The sequence below is a fragment of the Pongo abelii genome, chromosome 13, assembly GCF_028885655.2.
Source record: "Pongo abelii isolate AG06213 chromosome 13, NHGRI_mPonAbe1-v2.0_pri, whole genome shotgun sequence".
In the NCBI taxonomy this organism is placed as follows: domain Eukaryota; kingdom Metazoa; phylum Chordata; class Mammalia; order Primates; family Hominidae; genus Pongo; species Pongo abelii.
Genome location: NC_071998.2, coordinates 70,297,545 through 70,323,656, shown reverse-complemented (window position 1 = coordinate 70,323,656; position 26,112 = coordinate 70,297,545). Strand labels below are relative to the sequence as shown.

Genomic DNA, 26,112 nt, shown 5'->3' with positions numbered 1-26,112 from the left:
TGAGTAAACATAAACACACAGAAAGAGGCCATGCACACAGATAAGGGTACGAATGCATACACTGCCCTGGCAGTATGTGCACGGAGGAACACACATGTGCCATCCAGATACCTCGGTGCATACACATACCCCAGAGATAACCATAATGGGTCAACTGCCATTTTCCCTCCCAAATTTCACAAATTAAAGATTGTATAAACTCAACTTGCAACAAATCTAACATTTTTTTCTAAGTAAACTACTTTACAAAGTAGCAAGTTCTTATACTAAATTTTTATTAAATAAGATAAATTTTTCTACCATTTATACAAATGTCAGTTTCAACATTATCTTTTTCACACTCCTTATGCACAGGGCAATAAGGAATGGAAAGTACAGAGATTAATTTAGGTAACAATTACCATAATTCACAATTGCATTAGCGCCTATTAAGGTTCATTGTTCTGTGGAAATTTTAATGATACATTCCTGAGTGAATAAAAGCAGAAGATGATTGGAAATAAAATTGTTTCTATGTATGCTGACAGGACTGCTGAGTGTAATTATACATTTTGGAGGCGACCTGTTTGGAGTTTACTCCATAATTTTATGTAAATGTTAAATAACTTCACGTGTTCTTCCTCCCAGGTTAAACGCTAATTTGTGTTATTTCAACAAGGGGAGTGCTTCGGGGTTATTAACAGACTTACTCTGCCGATGAAGCCAAAGTAGCTCCACATTCTTTGAAACGATAGAGCTATCTTTTAATTTTTCTTCATTTTACATCTTATTAGTGCGCTGGCAAACTTTTAGTTCTGAAAACAGCTCCCCATTCTTAAAATCTGTAGCAAAAACCCCAGAAGTGAGAATTTTTTCTCCTAAATACAGTCAAGCTCATTCACCATGCTGGTTTGCACTGACTGCTTCCATCCAAAAGAAAACAGATAGATAGAAGACCTTGAAATACTCTTCGGTACAACAATTTTAATATATGTAGATACAAATGGCTCAATATGTCTCCCAGTTCCTAGAGACTAAAATGAAGCCAGCACATAGTAGGTGTTCTTAAGTATGCATTGACTATATGTAGGAAACCCCACCATCTTCCCAAACCCTCATTAAACAAATGAGTTAAGCCTGCTGAAGCATAGTAGACCTGCTTTGTTTCTGCAGAAATGTTCACGCTTATTATCCACATGTATATTTCCCCAAGTCAACAAGGAATCAGAACAGGCATAAATGGAGAGGGAAGAGGACAGAAAAAACAACACATCCATTTAAGAGAGATGAAAAACTAATTATAATTTCTTCTAAAATTTCATTATCACATTGTCACTAAAATTTCATTATCATTATCATCAGTGCATTGCAGAAATTGCACTGATGCCTTTTCCAACATTATGTGTAAACATAAGTATATTGTTCAACATTGGGATAATCTAGACTATGTTTTTTTTTTATTCGTTTGCACAATTTTTAGTCTCACAAGTCTCTGGAGATCAATATCCTACACTTCACTATTGCTTGGTCATATCAAATTATTTTTCTTTCATATATCCATCAAATACCTAAGGAGTCAGTGAGAGAATGTTGATTTTTCTATCGGTATAACAGTTTGTCAGGTCAAAGCCCCACTTTGAAAAACATTCCCCAAATAGAACATCATCATGAATGTCATCATCAAAATCACAATCAATAAACATTAACTGACTTCCTCCATGAGGCAAAGGCTTTATTCCAAAAGGAGCTTAAGTCTAGTTGGTAGAAACCATAAGCCATAGTAGGTCTATAGTTGTCCAAATTGCATAGGTTGTTGCCTAAATTGCATTTAAGTTCTCTACTTGCATTCTACTTTCCTTTGTGAGATCCTATTTCTCCAATATCGCCTTCTCTGTTCTTTCTATTCCAAATGTGCTTATGCCTCCTGTTCTACTAATGCAAAACATGTTTCATAGATAGTTTCCTCTATCTCAAGTTTTGCCAACTTTATCCCAGTTTCACAAACACATACACAGAGATGTCACATGTAGTGATAACATGGCCTAGAGTAAGATAAAACATAAGCCAATAGTGGATAAATTTTAAAACAAGGCACTATTTTGGTGATTCAGATAACAGATGTCAACTCAGAATATATAGTGACACATATCAGGAGGCAACTGCTGCTGAGAATTTAGAAACTACAAATAACTATTGAATCATTTCCCAAACAACTCACCATGCTAAGGGAAAAATCAAAAATAGAAGTACATTCAGTACTTCAGTTTGTCTCCAAAGTTAGGGGTATTGATATATTTTTATTCTTAAACACTCTTTTACTAATAAGAGTTAAGTCTATACTTCCTCGCTACAAGAACTAAAGGTGTCCTTGTCAATATGTGTCTTCTTACACAGTTATATTTTCCAATAAAGTACTTAAATTCTTGAAAATGTAATGTCAAGTTATTTTTTAATATATCTGTCTTTCTCACTAGAACCAAGCTGAATGAATGGCAGCAGGAACTGTCTCTATCTTATTTATCACTATATCTTCAGGACTAGAAGAGTCTCTGGCATAGAGCAGTTGCTTGATAATTTTTTTGAAAGAGTAACTGAAGTGTGTGTGGTTATTTGGTGGCAAGAGGGTTACTTAGATATCTGATCACCTGCAGGCATCTGAAATCACCAACCTATAGAAGGCAGAGGTTTGGGGGATCAAGTAGTGATACCTTAGAATATTTTGGTAGAAATAAGGACCATAATGGGATTGGTTAGTTGCTTCTAAGTAAAATAGAGAACTTAGGGAAAGACAACAATGAAGTCGGGGCTTTGAATTCCCAGCTCAAGGTCTGCATAAGGGAGCAGAATGCTTCAATGAGTACCTTTTTTTCTCCTGTAGACATAGGGCCAAGATTTCTGAAAAACAAATTCAAAGTCTGATCTTTCTGGTGGCTGAATTACAAGGCAAATTGAATTCATGTTGAACTTGGTACACTGACTAAGAGTGAGACTCTCTCTAACAATTAAAAGGGGACATATGGACAAATTCCAGTGAAGATGGAGACCATGAATCTCTAAATTCTTCAGAGCCCCTTTTGCAGATGGAAACCCTTCCTCCAAGATTAAAGTTAGTATTCCTTTGCCTAAAGATTGTAATAACTTTTCAACGTAATTGCCTTGCAAAGGATTGCCAACCTTCCTGAAAACCCTCAGTGCCTCTTGTTTCTACATTCGTAACCAGATTCAAGTCTCACCAGGCCCCAGAGTGTGAGTTACAAAGTGTGAACCATGAGAGGATGCAAGTTACATCTAAATATTGCAAGAGTTTATCAATTTATATAGACAGAAACCCGAGGAACATGCATGGAAATGGATCCTAAGGGTCTGATCAGGAGGAAAGGAACATACTATTGGACAAGGATGAAATCTTGATGTAGAAACGTTAAGCCAAGATTCTGGATTCAATGTATCCGTTTGAGTGGCTCTAAGAGTTTGCTTGGTTAATTGACTAAAATCTGGTGGCCTAGACTAAATCCAAGTGAAATGCCAGAACTCCACTGGTATGTTGCAGAAAGTCTACAGGGCCGAGGGAAACTGAAATGCTAGAGTAGATTTCTCATCGAAGAACCACTCACCTACCCGCTAAACTACATCCAAGAAGAGTCCAAAAGACCCTTTACCAAGGCAGTGAGAAATATAATTGTAAAGGGAGTCACAGCATCCTGAAAGGGATCCTCAGTGAAGCTCTTCTCTGTACACCAGTAATGACAGTTAGAACAGTTGCAACAGAACTAAAGTTCCCAGAATCCAACTGGATGCTGGGTTGCAGGGTGGTTAGAGCTATAGGCAGTGAGCTGAGGCAGGAATCAGATGGCTTTACCCATGGAGATTTTTGTTGCTGGCTAATTTACTATATATTCTTAGAACTGGTTTGATTAAGAAAAAAAGCTGTTGGTGTGGTGACTGGAAGTCTAACAGCAATCACCACAATAGATATCTGCAGCCCTGAAACCAATTTTCAGGCTTGAATTTCTTTTAGTTTTCTTCTTTCTTTCTTATTGTGTCTCCAAGTCCTGAGTCTACTGGGGTTATGTAGAAAAAATGTTTTAAACATTTTTTTGGGGAAATAATTACAAAGTCACAGCTAAATTATAGGAAAAAAAGAAGAGTTCTATACCTCTTTACCCAGGTTCTCAAATTTTTAACATTTTATCAGATTTGTTTTCTATATATACATATAATTATCAATATTTTTCCTTAAGCTTTGAGAATAAGTTACATACAACATGGTCCTTTACTTCTCTAAGTACTTCAGAGTATATTCATTCACAAACTAGATACTTCAGTACGTACAGAGTTTATCAACGTGAACAAATTTAACATTACTAAAGAAATTTTATCGAATCTTCTTTCTGCATGACAATTCTGTCAGTTTACCCAGTAATGTCCTTTATAGCACTGTCTTCCCTGGAGTACTGGTCTAATAAAGACCGCATATCATATAGTATGTTTCTGCAGTCTCCTTTAACATTTGAAATTTTCCAGCAAATTTTTGCCTTTTAGAATACTGATTTGTTTTTTAGAAATATACTTCAGGCCATTTGTAAACCCTATTTTCTCACCTGGAACTTCTCTCTCTAGATCTTACCTATGTTCAAACTTTGAAGGGTATTTTTAGATCTAAGAGATCTGGGTCTTTAAAGTCAGTCTCGGCCAGAATCAGGCTGCAAATGCCAAAGCAAGAGATGTCAGCAATGAGTTGCAGGTCTTTGCCAAACAGAGCATCATCTGGCAGTGAAAGGAGAGCAGAAGAGGGGATTTTGAAGTGTAAGTCCTTTGATGGGGAGGGATTATGAACAAGCTGTCTTGCCAGAGAAAACAAACAAAAAGGGAGGTATCAACTCTTGTGAGGTTTCGTCATATGAGAGGAAACAGTTTTGGCCGTGGTTGATTTATTAGAATTATCATGAGACTTGAGGAGATTAATGAGGAAATGATACGATGCTTGCTTCCACCAGGGTGGGATCTTAATAATGTAGTAGTGAGCATCACAACTCTGTGAAACAGCGGGATGCTCACTCTTTTTAAAAGTACCATTGCTGGTATTCCATGGTGTAAATACTCCACCACTCTATCATTTCAATATACCAACATGACAGCATTGCTACAGAGCACTGAGAAGATGCGCGCAGTGGCTTTCAGGACCCAGCACACCAATGAATGGCAATGCTTTTTAAGCTGAGCTAATTGAATCTATTAATATGAGGATATAAAATATGGGAGCAGTCGGGCGCGGTGGCTCATGCCTGTAATCCCAGCACTTTGGGAGGCCGAGGCAGGCAGATGACCTGAGGTCAGGAGTTCGAGACCAGCCTGGCCAACATGATGAAACCCCGTCTCTACTGAAAATACAAAAATTATCCAGGCGTAGTGGTGGGTGCCTGTAATTCCAGCTACTTGGGAGGCTGAGGCAGGGAGAATCACTTGAGCCTGGGAGGCAGAGATTGCAGTGAACTGAGATTGCGCCACTGCACTCCAACCTGGGCAATACAGAGCAAGACTCCATCTCAAAAATAAATAAATAAAATACGGGAGCATGTGTGTGTGTGTGGCATATGTATATGTGTGTGCATATGTATGTGTATGTGCGTATATATGTACACTCACATACATACACATCATAAAACAACCCTTCATGGGGAAACAACAACTGATGTGATTCAAAACAAAACAAAAAGAGAGTGCTTTACATCACTGCAACTTCTCTCTTAAGTTATACCAAATAGAAGGCCTCCTATCTGTACTTCAAATCTAGATGGCTTTAGAATGTGCAGGTAGGAATAGGGACTCCTGGGAGCTGGCTTGCTCTGTGTAAAAATGGGAAAATATTTTAGATTGTTGGGAGAGAGGGAGGGACCCTGGGCAAGGGGAGGAGGATGCTGGCAGGTTGGGACTACACGGGTACAAGTGAGAGGCTGAGAGCCCTCAAGGGCCAAGCAGTGCAAAAGGGACTTTCAAAGGAAATTATCACTAAGAGGCAGTTTTAAATTTGGGGCCACGGGGTGTGCTCACCGCTCCCTCCTCCTCAATCGCTCTAATAAAGGCCACTTTGCTCACTGATGCTTCTCTGTAGATGCAGATTTGGGGGGGAAATTGTGGAAGTAAACTGGGTGGCTGGGTTCAGCTTTGTCAGAACTCGGAAATAGCCCAAGGAGCTTCAACAGAGTGAAAGGTGAAGCAGCACAAAAGCAGCTTGAAAACAACAAGGCAGCTTTGCTGTGTGTTTCCTTGCCGTCGCCCCACTCTCTCCCTGCTTGGTGATGGTCTTGAAGAAGGAGGCCAGGTTCCCAGGATGGGACCCTGGTCCTTGGTTCCCAAGGGAGCAGAGAAGAACCTATTCTTAAAGAATTGTGTATGTTTGTTCTAACCTGTCTGGGGGTTACCTGAAGGACTGACACAAGGCCATTGCCTTTGTTTTACCTAACTCAGAACTCATTCAGGGCAGAAAAGCTGCAGCAATGGTGTAGTCAAGATGTGGGAGGATGCGAACTTTGCCAGCGTCCTGTCCTGGGAGTGCTCCTGGCTGTAGTCAGTACCACCTGTCTCCTGCAGCCATCTGGGGAAGCTCCCATTGAAAGTAGCCTTGTGCAAACTCCATCAAGATCTCTGCAGACAGGGGTGCCACAGAACAGCTGGGGAAGCAGGACATCCTGTCGTGAGAGCTGGTGGAGGAAGCTACTCCCTCTGTGTCCCCCTGGGATGGCACAGCTTCCCTGCTAGAGTCCTTGCTAACCTTGGCCTTTTCATCTCTTGGTGTCCACCATTCCCACATGACTCAGCCACCCCATCACTGTCCTTTCTTTCCCTTCACCACAGGGTGTCTTTGTGCCACTGGCCCTCAATCTCTTAACGGTCTGGTTCTCACATCAAGGTAGTGATGTTTCCTTTTTAACTCCAAGGCACACTCAGACACTGTATTCTATTACCCATCCAAACCTCTTTTGGTCTCTGACCCAAGCTCCCCATGTGACCCACTCTCTGTCAGAATTTCAATCTTTCACCTACTTTAACTCATACCAGGAATCACACTGATTCACTGGACTGGGATTTGCACCTACCACCCTATCTGCTCCTCCTTGGGCAAACTCTGCTTTAACTCTGACTCATCGGACTCAGTTGCAATTTTTTTTTTTTTTTTTGAGAAAGAATCTCACTCTGTCGCCAGGAGGGAGTGCAGTGGCATGATCTCAGCTCATTGCAACCTCTGCCTCCTGGGTTCAAGTGATTCTCCTGTCTCAGCCTCCCGAGTAGCTGGGACTACAGGCGTGCACGACCACATCCAGCTAATTTTTTTTTGTATTTTTAGTAGAGGCGGGGTTTCTCCATGTTGGCCAGGATGGTCTCGATCTCGTGATCCACCCGCTGGGCCCTGTCCTGAGTGCTGCTCTCCAGTGACCTCCAGCTGGGTGTTCCCTTCCTCCCTGAAGTCTCAGGCAAAAAGCACCCAGCTTACCCCTTCCCCTGACACAAATGTTTTCCATCCCCTTCTCCCTCTCCATTCTCTTGCAAGAGCTCATTTCTAGCCACCTGCCAGAAGCCTGTCTCTGGGAGGTCCTGCAAGCAGGCATGTGGAAGCTGCTAGACTCCCCCTCTGTGATGTCCAGGAGCACCTGGGGAGAAGTTATCCAGAAAGGGGATGTCTGGATTTGGGAGGACACATAAAGTGGGGATCATTTCCAAAACTCCTGAGGTCAGGCTACCAAATGAAGGCGGAAACACCTGAGATTCAGTTGTTAGCAAGCAGGACACCACAGGTGTCCAAACTTTCAGGAGCAATGAAAGCAGCAGCGCAGGCCATAGTGGCCTCTGCATCCCACAACCATGGGGCACCCTGAGCGGCAGGTGTGGGGCCAGCTGTTCAGGGTGTCCTCTGCCTGCACAGTGAGACTCAGGGCTGATTCTCCACCTCTGGTAGCTCTTCCCCACTAGGGTCCCCTCTGTCTTAGGTGGGACAGCTCATGCACCCTCAGTCCTAAAGCAGGCTAAGTGGTCCCCACCCACTCCTTCCTCTCCCCAGAGCCTTCCCCACCCCACAGCTGTGCCACAGCTCTGGGCTGAAGCCCTGCCAGTTACCACCCCACATCCGGCCCTGGTACAACCTCAGGCCCCACTTCCACCCCGATCCTGCCTTGTGCATTGCAGATTAGAGCCTGCACTAGTTTTCAATGCAGAGGTCCTACACATATTTTATGTTTATTACTAGGTATTCAATGTTTTTGATAATGTTTTTAAATTTTATTTTCTACTTATTTATTGCTAATATGTAGAAATAAAACAGTTTTATTCATTCAACGTGTGTTCTATAATATTGCTATATCCAGTATTAGTTCTAATAATTTTAGATTCCACAAGAGTTTCTAGCTACAAAATTATGTCATCTGCAGACAGTTTTCCTTTTCCTTTCAAATCTTCATGCTTTTCATTTTAGTTTTTGCACTTAGTAGGCCTTCTAATACAATGTTGAATAGAAATGGTGAGAAAAAAACATCCTTTTCTTCAATCTTAGAAGAAAGCATTCAATCTTTCATCATTATGATACTTACCATAGGACTTCTATGGGTGCCATTTAACAGGTTGATTAAGTTTCCTTCTATTCCTAGTTTGCTGACAATTTTTATGAGAAATGAGTAGTATGTTTTGTCAAATGCTTTTTCTACATATAGTGATTATACAATTCTCTTCTTTTAACCTGTTAGTGTGGGGGATTACATTAATTGATTTTCATATGTTAAATCAACCTTGCATTCTTGGACTAAAACCAATTCATTCATAAAGCATTGTACTTTTATTATACTATTGTAAGATTTGCTTTGCTAATTTTAGGTAATATTATGTTAAAGATTGTTCTTTAATTCCAATAAGACATTAAATTCTTATTCTATGAAAAGTGTCTTCAATTGAGAATTATCATTGTAAAAGAGAAATTTTGTATTTATTGACAGTAAAAGTACTCAAAATAGGTAAGAGGCAGAAATCAGGTAATTATTGTCCTTCTGATATTATGATTGTTATTCACCTAATTGCTACCAGACATACTTAACGACACTTTAAGAGTTAAATGTGTTCACTTTGAGAGCTTACTGACCAACAGCATAGTCATAAATACAAGCACAAATTAGATCCCTGAGGTTGAGAGGGGAGTATCCTGTTATAAGGGGATTATTCAGAGAATTAAAAGATAAATATATTAAATTTGTAAATCCTCATTTAAATAAAAATATAGTATTTTAGATTTCTCATAGAGAACTCTTGGTTCTTTGAGAAGATGTCTGTGGTTGAATCCCCCAAGGATCTATAGAACCCAGTTTGAGAAAAGACAACTTAGAAGAATGTAAGACTTCAAGGAAAGTGCTTAACAAATAAAGATTTAAGTGAAGAAAAATAGTATAGCATATATGAATGTTTGGTTGGCTAATTAACTTATTAACCTATTATTATGGCAAAAGACCATTAAGATTTTGTTAAATAGGCTTTCTTATCTGAAACACAAATTCCAATCAAAGGAATTTGTAGCTATTTATTCCTGCATTGTCCTTAATACGACACAGTGTTATTGATAGGAAACTGTTATTCTCTTTACGATGATAAGAAAAGTCAGGGTCAACATTTCAAAAGAGAGGACAGAAGATGAGAAGACAGAAAAGAAGAAAAGAGGACAGAGAGAGGAGGGGAAAGGGAGGAGAGGGAGGGAAGAGGAGGTGAAAAGAGGACAGAGGGGAAAGGTGGGGGGGAACAAGGAGAGGGGAGGGAAGAGGGGAGAAGGGAGGGAAAGGATAGGGGAGGGGAGGGATTGGGAGGAAAGAGAACAAGAGAGGAGAGGAGAGGAGAGGAGCAGAAAGGAGAGGAGAGGAGAGGCTAGACAGGTAGCTATAGTTTGTATGGGAAACAAAAGGATTGAGAAGACATTCTAGACTTTGAGGCTTTTGGAAAGAGAGATGAAGGAAACCAAAGCCTTCAAGGCAGAAAAGCACACAAAGATATAAAGAATACTCTTCCATATTTTCAGACAACTAGTCTTTGATGCAATACTTCATGCCTTGCTTACATTTCAGTTGGTAAAAAATGTATATATATTTACCCTCAACACTAGTGAAGAATATGTTGTTTTCTTAATAACTTACTCTAGTGCAATTGCCCTACCATCTTAACATTATTCTGTATTCATCTGACTGTACTACTTGAAAAGAATACACAATCAGAATCAAGCATTAAGAAGTACTTCAAATTGACATATTTCATAGACTATATGTAAATTGAAATTCCCTAAGATCACCTGCTTCTTTTCCCAAAAAGTACTTTCAATGGCAATCCCCAAAGTCTAGGAAATTACTCAGTCTCAAAGAATTCAGCCACTACTTCTGTGTCTCTCAATTAGTACCTGAATTTGGGATCTTGAGGATCAGGGAGTGTCACACACAGAACCAGAATTTCTGCAGGTGTCTTTAACTTGCTGATTTGTAGCTCTTCATGCAAGCTGGACATACTGCAAATATCTACTTCAGTTGTGACTTGCTTTCATTTTCTCTTTGGTGGGTTTACATGAAGAGAAATTCTTAACTTCTATAAATTAGAACTTACCAATTTCTGTTTGCATGTTTTAAATTTGTTTAAGAAAGCCCAGCTTTGCACTTATAATAGTCTATAATTATCTCTACAAATCCAACACTCTCATTTCTCAGATGTCCAGGTTACATTGGTCTGTTCCTATTAGCGATGTATTCTGCTCCATTGGTCAATGTCTCCATCTCTCACAGTACAACAAAATCTTGAGTATTATAGCTTTATAAAAACTATTATTATCTAGTAAGGCAATCCCTCTCCCACTTTATTTTTGTTTAAGGATAATTTTGACCATTCTTGGTATTTATTTCTGCTATGTAAATTTTAGAATCAGCTCGTCAAGTTCCTCAAAAATATTCTATCAAGATTTTGAGTGGAAGTCCTTGAATGCCCTGTGGATTGCTTAGAGCAAATTATCATCCTTAACAGTCTGAGTCTAATGAATATGAAATGTCTCACAATTTATTTAGATCTTCTATAATATCTTTCCAGACATATTTTTAATTTTTTCTGTAGAGGTTATGCAACTTTGATTCCAATATACCCTTTTTAAAAAAAATCAGTATTGCTTATTTCTTTTGGTTAATTGGCTTAGAATAATTTGCCCATCCTTTTATATAAAACTTTCTGTGCCCTTAAGTGTTATGCTTGTCTAATACAAATAGCATGTGTCAAGATTTTCTTTTTTTTTAATCTGACAATTTGTTTTCTAACCAGCTAGTTTAGTATATCTAAATTAATTGTGGTTAATATATTTAGACTTGCCTACTCTTTTATCCTTGCTATGTGTCCCTTTGCTTCAAGAAATTTTTTTCTTGCTTTCTTGCCTTTCTTTTTTAACTTTAAAAAACTTTATCTTATTTTATTGATTCATAATGGATGCAATTTGAGATTACATGTGATAATTTAATACATTCATATAATTTGTAAAGATAAAATTAGTGTACTTGAGCTATTCATCACCTTAAATGTTTCTCTTGTCTTTATGGCTAGAAACATTAGAATTATTCTTTTCCAGCTATTTTGAAATTTGTTACAGATTATTATAAATCATGGTCACCCTACTGTACTGGTCTATCAAACACTAGGTCTTGCCTCTCTTTTTAATTTAACTGCTGTTTTTGTTCGTTATTTCATTTCTACATACCCAGAGGCTGAAAAGTTATATATGCTATTTTAATTTTAGTTACTGATCTTAACTTGTTACCATGTATGCTTTTAAAAAGTTAGTATCTTAACCTTCCCTCAAAAACAGTATGAGAAATGTAATGCCTTCAACTCTTCCCTCCTGGTGTGCATATCATTATTTGTATCATTTTTGTCATTTTCAACCCTACTAATTAGACAACACTATGATTACTCCATATGACATGGCTTAATTTTATTTAGCTACATGTTTACCTGTTTCTATGCCTTCTTGATCCTACATGTGAGAATTTCCTTCTGATGTTATTTTTTTCTTCTTTCTTAAGTATAACTTTTAGAAGTAGCTTTACATAAAAACTTCTAGTTTTGGAGCGCCTAAAATGAAATCTTAATTTTACATTTATTCTAAAATGTATTTTTCCTGAGTGCCCAGTTTGTTGCTGACAGTTAGGTTTTGTCTTCTAATTTCCATTGTTGCTATTGAGATGTTAATTGTCATGTAGCTTTTGTAATTTGCTGGATTATCTATATTTTCTCTCTGGCTGCTTTTAACCTCTTTGTCTTTGATATTTTACAGTTTCTCTACAATGAATCTGGGTCTAGATTTCTTTTCACTTGTATCTGTGAGTTCATGTCTTTAATCATTTCTGGAAAAAATGCTCCTCAAATATTGCCTCTCCTCCTTTCTCTCCTTATATAATTCTGATTAGATGTGTGGTGAAACTTACAGTTCTGTCCTCCATACCCATTGGCCTCTTTTCATGTTATACATTTTCTAGTCCCTTTGTATTGTCTGATTTCTTCTGAACTAGCTTCCAGTTCACTAATTTTTTTTTCAGTGTGCTAATCTGTTGTTTACATAAGTCCTTGAGGATTTCTTTTTACTTTGACAATACATTTTCATTTCAAAACATAGTACATAGTTCCTTTTAATATCTGCACTGTGTTCTTACTGCTTGTTTAAATTTGTGATTACTTCTTTTATTTATTAACATCTAATAGGAGTCATTTTAATACTCCACACTGAAATATTTAATATCAGAAGAATCTGCTTTTTCTCCAAATTTTTACCCTTGGTGGCCTATTTTGGTGGATGACCTTTGGTTGTGAGTTTATATGTGCTTGGTTGACATTATTCTGTGGTTTTGCCTTTATATCTGCTGGGAACCAGAGGGACTTCCTATCTTGAACTACTTCCCTATTCAGGGTTTCTGGTTTTATACATGCAACTATGGGTCAGATTTACTTATTTACCATTAGCCTGAGGCTTAATTCACATGGTATGATACTAATGTTGGTTTTGCCCTTGGGAAAATCCAACTTTTATTTGCTTGCCCTTCACTGCTCTACTTTCAGCACACAGATTCTTGCCTTTCTTTATTATAGATGTTTAGAGGTTTCTCTTATCTCCTGGAAGACCAGCATTAAATCCAAAAGTATATTTAATGCAGAATCCAGCTGACTTCTAGCAGAAAGGCTCGTGAGGGTACTTGCTTCACCACACTTGTTTTGAAGCCTGGAAACCCTCTACCTCTTCAGCCCATGGATATCATTACCAATAGGCTGTTTGGCCCACACCTATAAAAGCTTCAACTCCAAGCTCCAGGAGCACCTTATTTTAATGTTCTGACTCCCAAAGTTCCACAACACATCTTTAGTTCTCTTTTATTTTCTATTCTTATGACACATCCATAATTAAGGCTCCTATTGAAAGAGTCCAGTCTATACCATCCAGCACTCTCTATAAAGAAAACGGATTCCCACTGAACGTCTTGGGCTTCCGGTGCCAAAATTATTTAATTTCCACCTACAAAACTCTCTTTTTAGCAGTGTTTAGGCAGTCTAGTAGAAAATAATGCAGACTAAATTCAGTCACAGCCTGACTCTCTACCCAAAATCATTATCCCTTTTGAAAAGTGGGTCTTATTTCTGAGTCAGCCCTAGTAGACTCAATCCCTTCTGCACTTTCAGAGATTTTCTGCCAGTCACTCTCTGAAATCTGACTTCCATCATGACTTTTCTCATCCACTAGTTTGTATAAATCCCAATTATGATGATGTCCAAGGTCTTTTTCTTGAGTGTATTTACTCCTGATAAAATCAGTGAGTGTGACTTTTTAATTGACAGTTAATGATATTACTTACCGGTCCAATCACAAAAAAGATCTTAAGGAGGCTAATAATTATTCCATAAATAGGTGAATCTAAGTTTGGTTATTATATTCACTCCCAAAAGTGGCATTGAATCTGGGCAATACATTGCCATATTATTTGAGTACTTTTAAGCTAAGTTGATTATTGGGAAATGTATCAACCTAAGAGTAGTAATGAGATTTAATAGCATATTTATTTTTCTCTTTTAAGACATTTTTAGATACCATAGTTAACTAAGGTTTAGATTAAAATATCAAATTCTTCAGAATCAGAGAAATTGTGTATAGATAAATTTTCTAAAATGAACGATTAATCTTTGAAATTGTATTTAGCATTTTTTTGATATTTGTTTTGTTTTGTTGTTTAAGACAGTGTATCACTGTGTTACTCAGGCTGGAGGGCAATGCATGCTCATGGTTCACTGTAGCCTTGACCTCCTAGTCTTAACAGATCCTCCCACCTCAGATTCCCGAGTAGCTGGGACTACAGGCATGCACCACCATGCGTGGCTAGTTTTAATACAAACATTTTTGTAGAGACGAGGTCTCATCATATTTCCTAGGCTGAGCATCTTCCTTTTATAGTCACAAAAGTTTTAGGAGTATTTCTATTAGGCCTTTAGGTACAATTGTGTTCTTTGAACCCAATATGAGGAATTGGCATGAATTACATGAAGTGAACTAGCCAGTGAGACTAGTATACACATTGCCTGCCCAGATATATTTGTGAAATACTCTAGATATCTAGATTTAAAAGTGGCATGCATCATGGATACTCATCTATCTATTCATTATTTGTGTAATTTCTTTTTGACATATTTCAGCAGAATGTTTTTCCTCCTTAAAGATAAGTTAAAAAGCTTATATAGAGCTCAGACTACTTTGACATGGCATACTTTACTTCTCCTTAGCTAGATTATATAATTAAAGTAAGCAATGTATATGCAAAATAGCAAAACAGGTAAACAGTGAAAATAATTTTCCCTCTCATCTTACTGCTTAAAAGTTTTTATATATATTTTCTGGAATTTTCTATGTAAATTATTGTGTCCTGTGTTACCTTCTTCTACAACTTTCATTTTTTCTCTTAACAATATATTTTAGAGAAAATTATATTTCAGCATGTCAGAACTTAGGGAGGTACCTCATTTTAAAAATGGCTGTAAAGTGATCCATTATATGAATGCGCTATAATTATTTTAGTCAGTTTCCTATTAATGGGTCTTTTAAAATGTTTCCAGACCATTACTAATAATAACAATGGGCACATATCATTGCTTATGTGTTAGACACATCCATAGGAGAGAGTCCTTGAGATGGAATTGTCGGGTCAAATAGTAAATACATTGAAAAATGTGAAAGATATTTCTAAATTGTGCTTCAAGTGACTATCCCAATGTGCATTCCTGTTAAAATTGCCTGAAAATTTTCATTTCTCCACATCTTCAGCAATGATTTTTGTGATTAATATCAAAGTTAAAGTGATAGTTCAGTTATTTTAATTTTAATATAAAATATGAATGCTACTGAGCATGTATTCATATGGTCTAAGCTATTTATATTTTGTTTTTTGTCAAACTATTTATTCATGTCATTTCCCTATTCTCTATGGATATATTTACTCTTTCCTTAATGATTTATAATAGCACTTTAAATGATAGTTTAATTCTAAACACAATCATATGTACTGCCAATATTTTTTCTTCTTTTCTTTTTTTTCTTTTTGACATTAGGATAGTTGGCCCTAATAAATGTGAAGGTATTGAGATTTGTCAGCTTTCCCCTTGGGTCAGTGTTTAATTTTCTTTTATCAAAAGATACAATACTATTTTTGGAGAAATAAATGATTAGATTATTTCATACAATTATAGACATAGAACAAAGTTTTAGTTGCCTTTCACTTAAGAAGTACATTTTAGAAGAAAACACAAATAACTTGGAAACATGCTTGAACGAATGCTCAATTTCACCCATAATTAAATACTAAAATTTAAAATTTTTCATTAAAAAATTTACATCATCATGATTTTCATTAATAGCATGTAAGAAAACCTTAGTTCTTATTTTTGAGAGTGTTAATATAAGATTTTACAATAAGAATTTTGTTTCTACTGGTTTTCTTCTAGATTGAAAAGTAGCAGTTGCCCTGGTACAGGGCAGAGTTTAAGTAACACAGAGCGCCTCTCATCAAAGAAGCCCTACAGGTTCCAGTTTGCTCGGCTGTGGTGACCTAGTGAATTCAATAGGGCCTGGAATATACTATGTCACGAGGCAGCCTCTCTTATAGCGCGCTTTAAAGTTTAACTTGCCCTTTGTATCTTAACAACCTGTCTTACAGCTTCCTGCACACTTCTGACAACTTGATTGAACTGGATGCCATTGGAAGTTCATGACGTCGCCCATAACAGAGTCTGTGTAGGCAAAACCCCAGCCTATGCTGGAATTTAACTTTTAAAAAGCAACCTAAGTAGAAACACAAGACTGTAAACTCTAAGGAGATTCTAACACCAAAAGAAAGTATGACTTGAGCCAATGAAATGCCAAAATCCAGTTCTAGCTGACGTCAGTAGCGGAGGACAGACTTCCACTTGCCATTTGAGGGAAAAGCATGTGGATTCATGAGTGTAACAGCAGCTACCCCACTACCAATTACCAAATCCTGTGCACATTCCTGTTCTCCAGTCACCTTTTCTCCATAAATGTTTGTTGTATAAAATTAAAACCTTTCCAAATATTAACAAGTAAACCTTTATTCTCTGATTTCTTTCTCTAAACTAGTGATGGCTTCATTTTCAGTGTCACTGACTTGCACCTAACAGTTCTCAGCTTATGTTGTAGGTGCTATCTCATCTTAAACTGATCCTGTTCTCAAGTTTCCAGAGTGAGCACAGCCCTGCCACCTCTGGAGTTCAGCCCAGTGAAAGTGCTTTCAGACTTCTGACCTCCAGAACTGTAAAAGTATACATGTATTTTGTTTCACACCACCAAGTTTGTGCTAATTTGTTATAGCGGCCGTAGGAGACTAATGCATACTTAACAGGAACTGTTACTCCAGGGAAAACATGTGACTGCAGACACAGTGGAGAGCCTAACACACAACTGTTAACCCTGTTCTGGGGAACTGAAGCTTTGGTTTTAAGGGATTTCTGAAACCAGTACAATGACTGTCACTTTTCCCCATGTTCATCCGGGGAATAAATGCCTAAACACCTGGCAGCAAGAGGTCTTTCCTTCCCCAGAGACCCTCTCTTCTCCTATTACTTAAAGGGAAAATGTTACTGCTCATCACTGAAGTCACATTATTCTTTTCCTTTCTACCCTGTTTCCAATACATTTCATCCAACCTGCCTTTCTGAACTTTAAGGAGAACAGACTCTTGTCTCAGGGGACTTAGGTGCCACCCCAAGTTAATATTCCAGCCATATCTCAGGCCCTCTCCCAGGACTCATCCCTGAGAACTTCTGAACTTAAATTCTCCCCAGGTTCCAGCATCACTCACTTTCTCATTTCCCTCTTCTGCCTTTAGTTCAGATTCTTGTCAATTTAGTCCTTTCCCTACACATGGTTTATAATGAGGTGGTACAGCCAAGTGACAAAAGTTCAGATGGTCTAGTTATACATCTGGGTTTTTGCAATCTACTAACTGTGTGACATTGAACAAGGTATTTAACCTCTCTGGGCCTCAGCGTCCTTAAAAAAATAAACAAGTAGGATTATAAATGATACCTATCAATAGAGTTATTATGAAGATTAAATGAATCAGAATTTGCTAATGACTTACAATAGTGCTTGGCATAGAGTAAGCACTATTTATTAATAATAAATGCAAATCCAAAGCTTATCACTTACTCCATTTTCTGTCATAAGTATTGATGTCCATCAAGGTTAGGCTCCCAAATATCTCAGCATTTTCAAGGCTTACATTTTCTGTGCATATATGAGATATATATTTGGTGAAATCATCAAACTTCAAGGGAAATCAGAAGAAATACTTTTAGTGATTGTCCCTGTGGCTAACTTGGGCATTTCACTAGTCAGTGCTTCTAGCTTAGGCTAGTCCAATGGCAAATTAGAAATTGACCTAGTATGTGTTTTGAACCCTTATCTTCAATGCAGTCTCCCCACAAAGCCCTATATTTTTACTCATAAGTGTTCATTTTTCCCTCCATACTGTGAGACCTACTTCCAGGAAAGCCTCTGATATTAGTCATTAACAAAAAAATAAGAGCTTAAAGAAAGGTGCTATTTACCTAAGACAAACCATTTTTTAGCAGAGATTCTGTTCGGTTTTGTTTTTCTGGTCCCTCCCACGCCCCCCCCCCCCCCCCCCGCCTTCAATAAATCCAGGATCTAGATTGTGGCTCTAAGACTTAGCCGCTATTTGATCCTAGGATCCTCAGTTTTCCTATCCAGAAGGCACTCCTGAAGGTGACACTCCTGTCCTGGGACTTCTGGGAGAGTCATTCCCAGCTGTGTCTCAGGAAAAGAATGAGCTGTAGTTCAGGAGGCCCTCACTGCATCACATTGCCTGGGGTCACAGCAGTGACTGCTTCAGGGAGGGCCTGGGAACGCTCCTTACAGCCAGGGGCAGCTTCTAGATCTCTAAAATGAAAATATTTAGAGCCAGAAAGACATGCATCCACATCTCTGAAATCCTAAAATTTCCCACATGCCACTTTCTAGTTCCTGAGAAGTAGATGTATACTCTGCTTATTAGTAACTACGGTTTTGTCCTCACTTCCTATATAAAATTATTTATCTGATGAGATGAATGGGCCCTTGGTGAGCCTTCGCCTAAGGCCTGAAGCAGTGTTTGGAGGAATATGAAATGTGGACTGTCTGCATCATAGTTAGCCGGAGTGCTAGTTGAAGTCCAGATTCTTGGCTCTACCACAGATCTAGGAAGTTAGGATGACAAGGTGAGAATCAGACATTTTTTGTAATGAGTGATTAGTGAACACTTCTGGCCTAACCTAAAAGCAATATGAGTGGCCGCTTTGGCCCTCTTTCTTCTGAGACTATGTCCTTGCTTTGGCCTTAAAGCTTCCAAATGGAGTTGGGGAGGCACAAGGTTTCTGGAAAAGGGAGTGATCCAGTCACATAAACAATATTGAGTCTGAAAATACGAAATACTCTCCTGTGGCAAAGAATGCAAGGATTTAAAAGAGACAAGTCAAATGGTAGGAAAAGCAATGAAATCTATATGGAAAAATAATAGTTGAAGTAAAATGCAAACCAGAATAGAACAACCATTGATGGAAAAGACATAAGTTGGGGCCCTCTACCTACAAAGAAGAAAATATAATCCTATCCCACTATTTTCCCCAGGACTGACCAATACTTAAATTGACAAAGGTGAGTTGTGCAAGGGAAAAGGAAAGGCAGAGGAGTCATGAGAATACAGTTTTGAGCATAAAGTCCTAAGATTAGAGTAAACATTGATAAAACAAGACTTAACAGAAAAAACTTGAGATTGTGTATTGGATGCTAAAGTCTACAAATGCATTGTTCCACTTAAGCATCATGAGCAGCCCATATGGTAGATATTTGCCTTTTCCCTGATTGACAGATAAGGAGACAGAGGCATAGGAAGGCTCTGTAAATTACTCAGGGTTGAAGAACTGGTAAGCTAAAGAGCAAGGATTCCAAACCAAGTGGTCTATTTCCAGAGCCAATGCTTTTAGCCACTATGCTACCATTTTCCCTCATCAAAAAAGCTTACAAAACTACGTGAAGTTATAAAACAAAAGCAGCAAAATTAATAAAATGAATATGACACATGAGAAGAGATGGGGAATATGAGTGGAAGTGGGAGTTTATCGTCCTCCCTTACGTTAGGGTGGTAGAAATATTTTCTAAAATGGATATTTCACGATACAGCAGAATAAGCATAAAGTTTAGAAATACGGGGGTAACAACAAAGTGGCTAAAGCCTACCTTTGGAAAGGGGAACTGGAGTAGGAAGGGTTGAATTTCAGTATTATTCAAATTTATATTATGCTTGTTTTAATAAAAACAGAAGAATCTATTTGTTTAGAAATAGTTACAGCTGTGTAAGTGCATCAAAACATAAAAATCAAATTCATCTTTACATCTCTCACATATTTTTTTAAAGTTTGTCTTATCAGAATAATAATTGAAGGTCTTCTCTAAAATGTCAAAAAGTATGAGTTTTTAAAACCTGTCCCTGGTAATATTATTGCCAGGCATGGTAGAGACAGGGGGCAGGACTATTAAAAGCAAACAGATTTTGTCCCTGCTTCTGTAAGACAGTTCTGACCACAAAGGGAAGGTGATTCTCTGTACCCATTGCACAGGAACTTTGACCCTCTGGAACTGTACTAAGCAACTGAGAGTAAAGGAATCAGGCAGCAGGGTGCCAGGAGGAGTCCACTAGATGGTTTTGTTGTTACAGGGCTAATCTCATACATATTGCACTAGGCACAATGCTGTGCATTTTTAGCCCTATTTATCATATTTTTACAGGTGCTTACTTCATGAAAGTAAGCATTTTTATGCTCACTTTAAAATAGGGCTCTTCTATTTGCATTGCCTAGTAAAGGCAAGCAGAAGACCACTGCTTAAGGAACTCAACTCACAGAGCACACATATATAAGTTACTGCTCTCTATCTTCATTATGTATCTGTCTGTCTACCTACCAAGCTACCTTGCTACCTTCCTACCTACCTACCTGTCTATATTAGTCAGCTTGTGCTGTGTGTTAGTCAGAGTTCTCTAGAGGGACAGAACTAATAGGATAGAGATATAGACAGATATAGATAGACATAGATAAAGATATAGATATGAGTTTATTAAGGAGTATGAACTCACACAATCACAAGGTCCCACAATAGGCCGTCTGTAAGCTGAGAAGCAAGGAAGCCAGTCTGAGTTCCAAAGCTGAAGAACTTGGAATCTAGTGTTCGTGGGCAGGAAGCATCCGGCACGGAAGAAAGATGTAGGCTGGGAGGTTAAGCCAGTCTAGTCTTTTCATCTTTTTCTGCCTGCTTGATATTCTGTCAGTCCTGGCAGCTGATTAAATGGTGCCTACCCAGATTAAGGGTGGATCTGTCTTTCCCAGCCCACTGACTCAAATGTTAATCTCCTTTGGCAACACCCTGACAGACACACCCAGAATCAATACTTTGCATCCTTCAATCCAATCAAGTTGACACTCAGTATTAACCATCACAGGCTCCTATAACAAAGTGACATAGACTGGTAGCTTCAACAACAGACATTTATTTCCTACAGTTCTGGAGCCTGGGAAGTCCAAGATGAAAGCAGATACTGTTTCTTGTGATGACCCTTTTCCTGGCTTAAAGGCGGTCACCTTCTTGCTGTGTCCTCACGTGGCAGTGAGAAGAAGCTCAGGTGTTTCTTGCTCTTCTTATATAGGCACGAATCCCTTCATGGGGGTTCCATCCTCATGACTGCATCTAAAACTAGACCCCTCCCAAAGGCCCAGCCTCCTAATAACAGCACATTGGGGGTTAGGGTTCCAAAATATGAATTTTTGAGGGAATGCAAAATTTCAGTCTGTACCTCTCTCATCTATCTATCCATCCATCCATCCATCCATTTATCCACAGAACAATAACAACAATGGCTTCCAAGTTGCTTCCTTATATTATTTCATGTTATCCTTTTAGAGATTTTCTCACGTAAACAGTCCATAGCATAAGAACTGACTTCATTGAGACTCTTGAAGATTGACTCTACTGTTTGTACAACTAATAAATGGTGATGCAAGGAATTCACCCCACATTTTCTCTGTCCTCCTCCCCTCCCTCCCTCTCTCCCTCCCTCCCTCCTTCATACTGACTCCATTCCAGCCACATTGCCTCACTAGCTGCTCCCTGAGGACCTGAGAGGCGTCCTTCCCCTGAGCCTCTGCAGTGACTATTCCTATTATCTGGGATGCTCTTTGGTCAGATATCTGGCTCAGTTGCTTCTGAGGCTCACATTTCACTTTCCCAGTGAGGCTTGTCTTGTCCACAGTTTAAATGGAAACCCCTGCTTCTCTCTATCCACAATCTCAATCCTCCACGTACTTCTTTATTCTCAATAGCATTTCTTACTGGCTAACCTACTAGATAATCTCCATGTTTGTTGCTTCTTTTCTCCACTTCAACTAGAATGCAGAGTCCACAAAGTCAGGAATTTTTCCTTTCTTGTAATTGACACTACTACCTACAATAGTCCACAGCACATCCCAGTTGCTCAACAGATACTTTAAATTGACAGAGTGAATGAACTGCTTTCCAAATATAATCTGGATTTTCCACCATCATCTCACACTATGAAAAGTAGAACTTAAATTTTTGCCAAAATCACTCATGTTTGTTTACTCAAGCCAGATGATGAGGATAGGCCTGGGCTTGTTGCTGTCACCCATTTCACTTCCCTCTTCTCTGACCTCCTCACTATCCCTGCTGTCAGGTTCTTTAGGCCAGAAACTCATTGCTTCATCTTTCCTTGACTCACTGCAGTGTCACTAAGCTTCCTTGTCTCTGCCCTGGCATCATTTACTTCTTCTTTCTCACACAGTCACAGGGAGATTTCTACAATCTACATATAATCTTGTCATATCTTTGCTTACAATCCCTTCATGACTTCTCATGCTTTCAGAAAAACGAACAGGTGCCCCATTGTGGTGTTTAAGTTTGTTTTCTATCCACCCTTGTGGAACCCTGCTGGTGCACCTCCCACCTTTGGTTTCACTCTTCAAACACACCTGACTACCAGTCTAGTGTCCCACTGATTGGTCATCTACATTCTTCCTCTAGCCTTTTAATGCTATTGCTTTGACCCAGAAGTAATGCTATTGCTTTGATCCAGAAGTACTTCTCCTTCTCCTCCTTGAAGGTGCAGTTCATCCTTCATTTACCCCAGAAGTAGTTAATGTTCTTCTTACCTGCTCCCATTATCTCAGCACCTACCTATCCAGTTAATTGTTTGGTCTGGTCATCTGTCCCCCCGAATACATTGTAAATTTTCTGGGGCAAGAGATGTCTTTCAATTCTGTATCTTCAGGGCCTAGCACAGAGTTTATTATAAAGTCATCACTAGCAAATGTCGAATATGCTAGAAGCTGAGGGAAATGCTTGTACTTTTCTTCTTTCCCCATCTTGAGATGGTTCTCCTGGGTTGTGAAATACCTTAGAAAAGATTGTATTTTCAGCATTTCAGTCTAGTGGAGATCTAGCAGAATGCTAAGGTCAGCCAGATCTAGGTGTAACTGTAACTCTAGTGATTTGATATCTTGGTGATTTAGACTACAGCCAGAGCAGTTTTTAAAAAGAATCTTTTCTGATCGTTTTAAGCAGCATGATAAATTCTAAGTAAACATGAATTTTCAATAATTACAGAGTAGGCATGAGTGCTTCCTTTCTTGATGCCTCTACGTGCAAGAAGCTGGATGCTAAGCCCAACCTCTCTTGGTGAAGTGGGAATCTGTAAGGATGACGTGCCTAAGTCTAAATTAAACAAAAAGACACACACAAAAGATATTTAAACAATTTTTAAAATGAAAATGAGAAAGTGCAGGTTCCTAACACACATCAGGAATATATTGTTGCCAATGAGGTAGGAGAGAAGAACAGACAGAAAAGGCAAGGACGGGCCACCTGGTCTCGCCCTGGTCTGAACCTCATGTTTCACTATGTTGTCATCCCTGATGCTCAAACCTCACACAGAGGCTTCAGGACTCAGCCTGTGAAGTCAGAAAGGGTGGCTGCTTCCACATGCTATTCCCTGGCATACAGAAAGTTTTGCATAAAGTCTGCCTCAACACATCATTCCTCATACATGTGAATTCTTCTTCCACAGTTGAGTCAAAGAGCAAAGACACATGAGCAGAGGCACATTAGCAAGAACAAGGTTTTAATACACACAATTGAGAAAGATAAGGGCTCATTGTGAAAAATGGGCAAGTGGAAAAGTAGCACCTGTAAATAACAGGGTACCCTGCCAGTTCAAAGATTAGAGAACCGGCTGGGCACTTGGGACAGCCAGGTTAACAGTCAAGCCAGAGAAAGCACAGTTGACAGATGCTGGTTTCCTCTACCTTCCCCAGGGGAGTGTCTCAAATACACTGTGGTTCTGACTGGGCTTATCAGCCTCCTCATGCCCTCCAACACACAAATACACACACACACACACATACACACACACATACACACACACACACACCCATTGAGGTTTGGGGCCTCTGGCTTCTAAAGGGAGAGAGCAGCGTAAGTTTAATTTAAAGAGACTAAGCCCCTTTCTCCAGGGGCAAAGTTTGTTCATGGAGATTGCATGTGGAGGGGAACTTGCTTCTTATTTGTCCCCCATCACACCACAAGTGGGCCTCAGGTGCTCTTTGTGAATGGGGAACTATAAGTGTGACCACTCACAGCATTTGTGCTGTTGTCCCCCAGGACACCATCTAATCATTGTCCAGGTGGCCTTGGGAGCTTGGCTGCTGTGCTGGCACATGAAGGCCTCTCATTATAGCTATGATAGAATTCACTGTAGATGCACTACCTGTGTTTTGTCCAGGTGGACCGACCATGGACTGATGGAAAAAGGAACCACGAGGACCTCCAACAATGGGAATGTGGTTGCCTCTTCCTAGTGCATCACCTGGGTTCTGGAGTGGTGCATGCCAGGTATTTGGCATGAAGGTGGAACAAGCAAGGATGGTGCTGGTGTTTGTAGCCACAACCAATGTGGTGTGAGCAGGTGAGCCCCAGGCTACCTGACCAAATGGGGGAACAGGCTGGTGCTGCCTGTTGCCCTCCATCCTGGTATAGTTTTCGGTGTTCTTGATGTGGAACTGCAGAGATGTGCTAACCCCAATGTTTTCACCATGTCTAGGGGCTCCAGGTCTCATTATCCCCCATGGGTCTAGAGTAGAATTGTCAACTGATGCGGTTACTGTCTCCAGTGCCAGGCATTCTGGTGGTATCTCTAAATGTAGATGACTTGGCTGTGCCAATGAGGAAAGCACTTGGGTTTTTAATCATACCTGGCTGTACATTGATAGGCAAGCCAAATGCAAAATATGGTAATGTCACACTGGTGAGATCTGCTGCCATTGTGCTGCCACTGGGTGGCTGGCTGCAAGAACACCTCAGGCCTATAACTGGTGCTGGGGTTGCTGGGTTTCCCAGAATAAAAGAACGGTCTGACTTATCCTGCCCATGAGAAGCCCCAAATATGGGCTGGGAGGTGGATCATGGATTTATATCATGGTGGGAAGTTGGGATCGGTCCCATGACTGACTGTGCAGGCAAATTGGTGAAGATGTGGGCTGAGACAATGTTGTCACTGGGTTCTGTGTTACCAAAACCATGAAACACCAGACAAGATAGGATGCACTTCTTCCTTGAGACAGCAGCAGACTGAAAGACAACAGCTTTTGAATAAGGAGTCGTATCCACAGTGCTGCTGCCAATGGTAGGAATGGATGATGATGATCCAGAGGTTCTACTCCCTAAACTGGGGGTGTCTAGAGGAGCCATCATGGGAAGGCTCAGAAAAACAGGGGTACTGGGGAGACAGGCTTTCCAATGCTGCCCATCAGAGGCCCCCAGTGTGAGCTGAGCAGTGGCTCCCGGATGTATAATGTGATTAGAAGTTCCAGTTGGTCCTATGACTGACTGTGCAGGCAAACTGGTGGAGATGTGAACTGAGGCAATGTTTCTATTGAGTTCTTTGTTTGTAGAAGCAGAGAGCCCCAGATAAGACAGGATGCACTTCTTCCTTTAGACAGCAGCAGAGTGGAAGATGGCAGCTTTTGAAAAATGGGTGGTATCCGTAGCCCTGCTGTCAATGGTAGGAAGGAAAGATGATGTTGCAGAGGTACTGCTTCCTAAACTGGAGGTGTCTGGGAAGTCTCAGAAAACCATTGAGGAGAGAGGTTTTCCACTGCTGCCCATCAGGGGCCCACAGTGTGAGCTGAGCAGTGGCTCCCTGATTTACAGTGTGGTTAGAAGTTACAGTTGGTCCTACCACTGACTGTGCAGGCAAACTGGTGGAGACATGAACTGAGACAATGTTGCCACTGGGATCTGTATTCCCAGAACCAAGGAGCCTCAGATGAGACAAGGATACACTTCTTCCATGAAACAGAGGCAGACTGGAAGATGACAGCTTTTGAATAAGGGTGGTAACCACAGTACTGCTGTCAATGGTAGGAATGGATGATGATGCTGCAGAGGTTCTATTCCCTAAACTGGAGGGGTCT

At 39.5% G+C, this 26,112-nt stretch overlaps 2 long non-coding RNA genes across 2 annotated transcripts in view; one reads left to right on the top strand and one right to left on the bottom strand.

The window, feature by feature from the left end:
* LOC134759781 (uncharacterized) overlaps window positions 1–26,112 on the bottom strand; it is a 210,556-nt gene that overhangs the window by 145,581 nt on the left and 38,863 nt on the right. The gene's annotated exons all lie outside the window — the stretch shown is intronic.
* Window positions 3,762–16,622, top strand: LOC129047886 (uncharacterized). The gene is made up of 3 exons (XR_008509747.2): window positions 3,762–4,147; window positions 4,600–4,785; window positions 16,003–16,622. It is a non-coding gene; the product is annotated as an uncharacterized LOC129047886 (long non-coding RNA).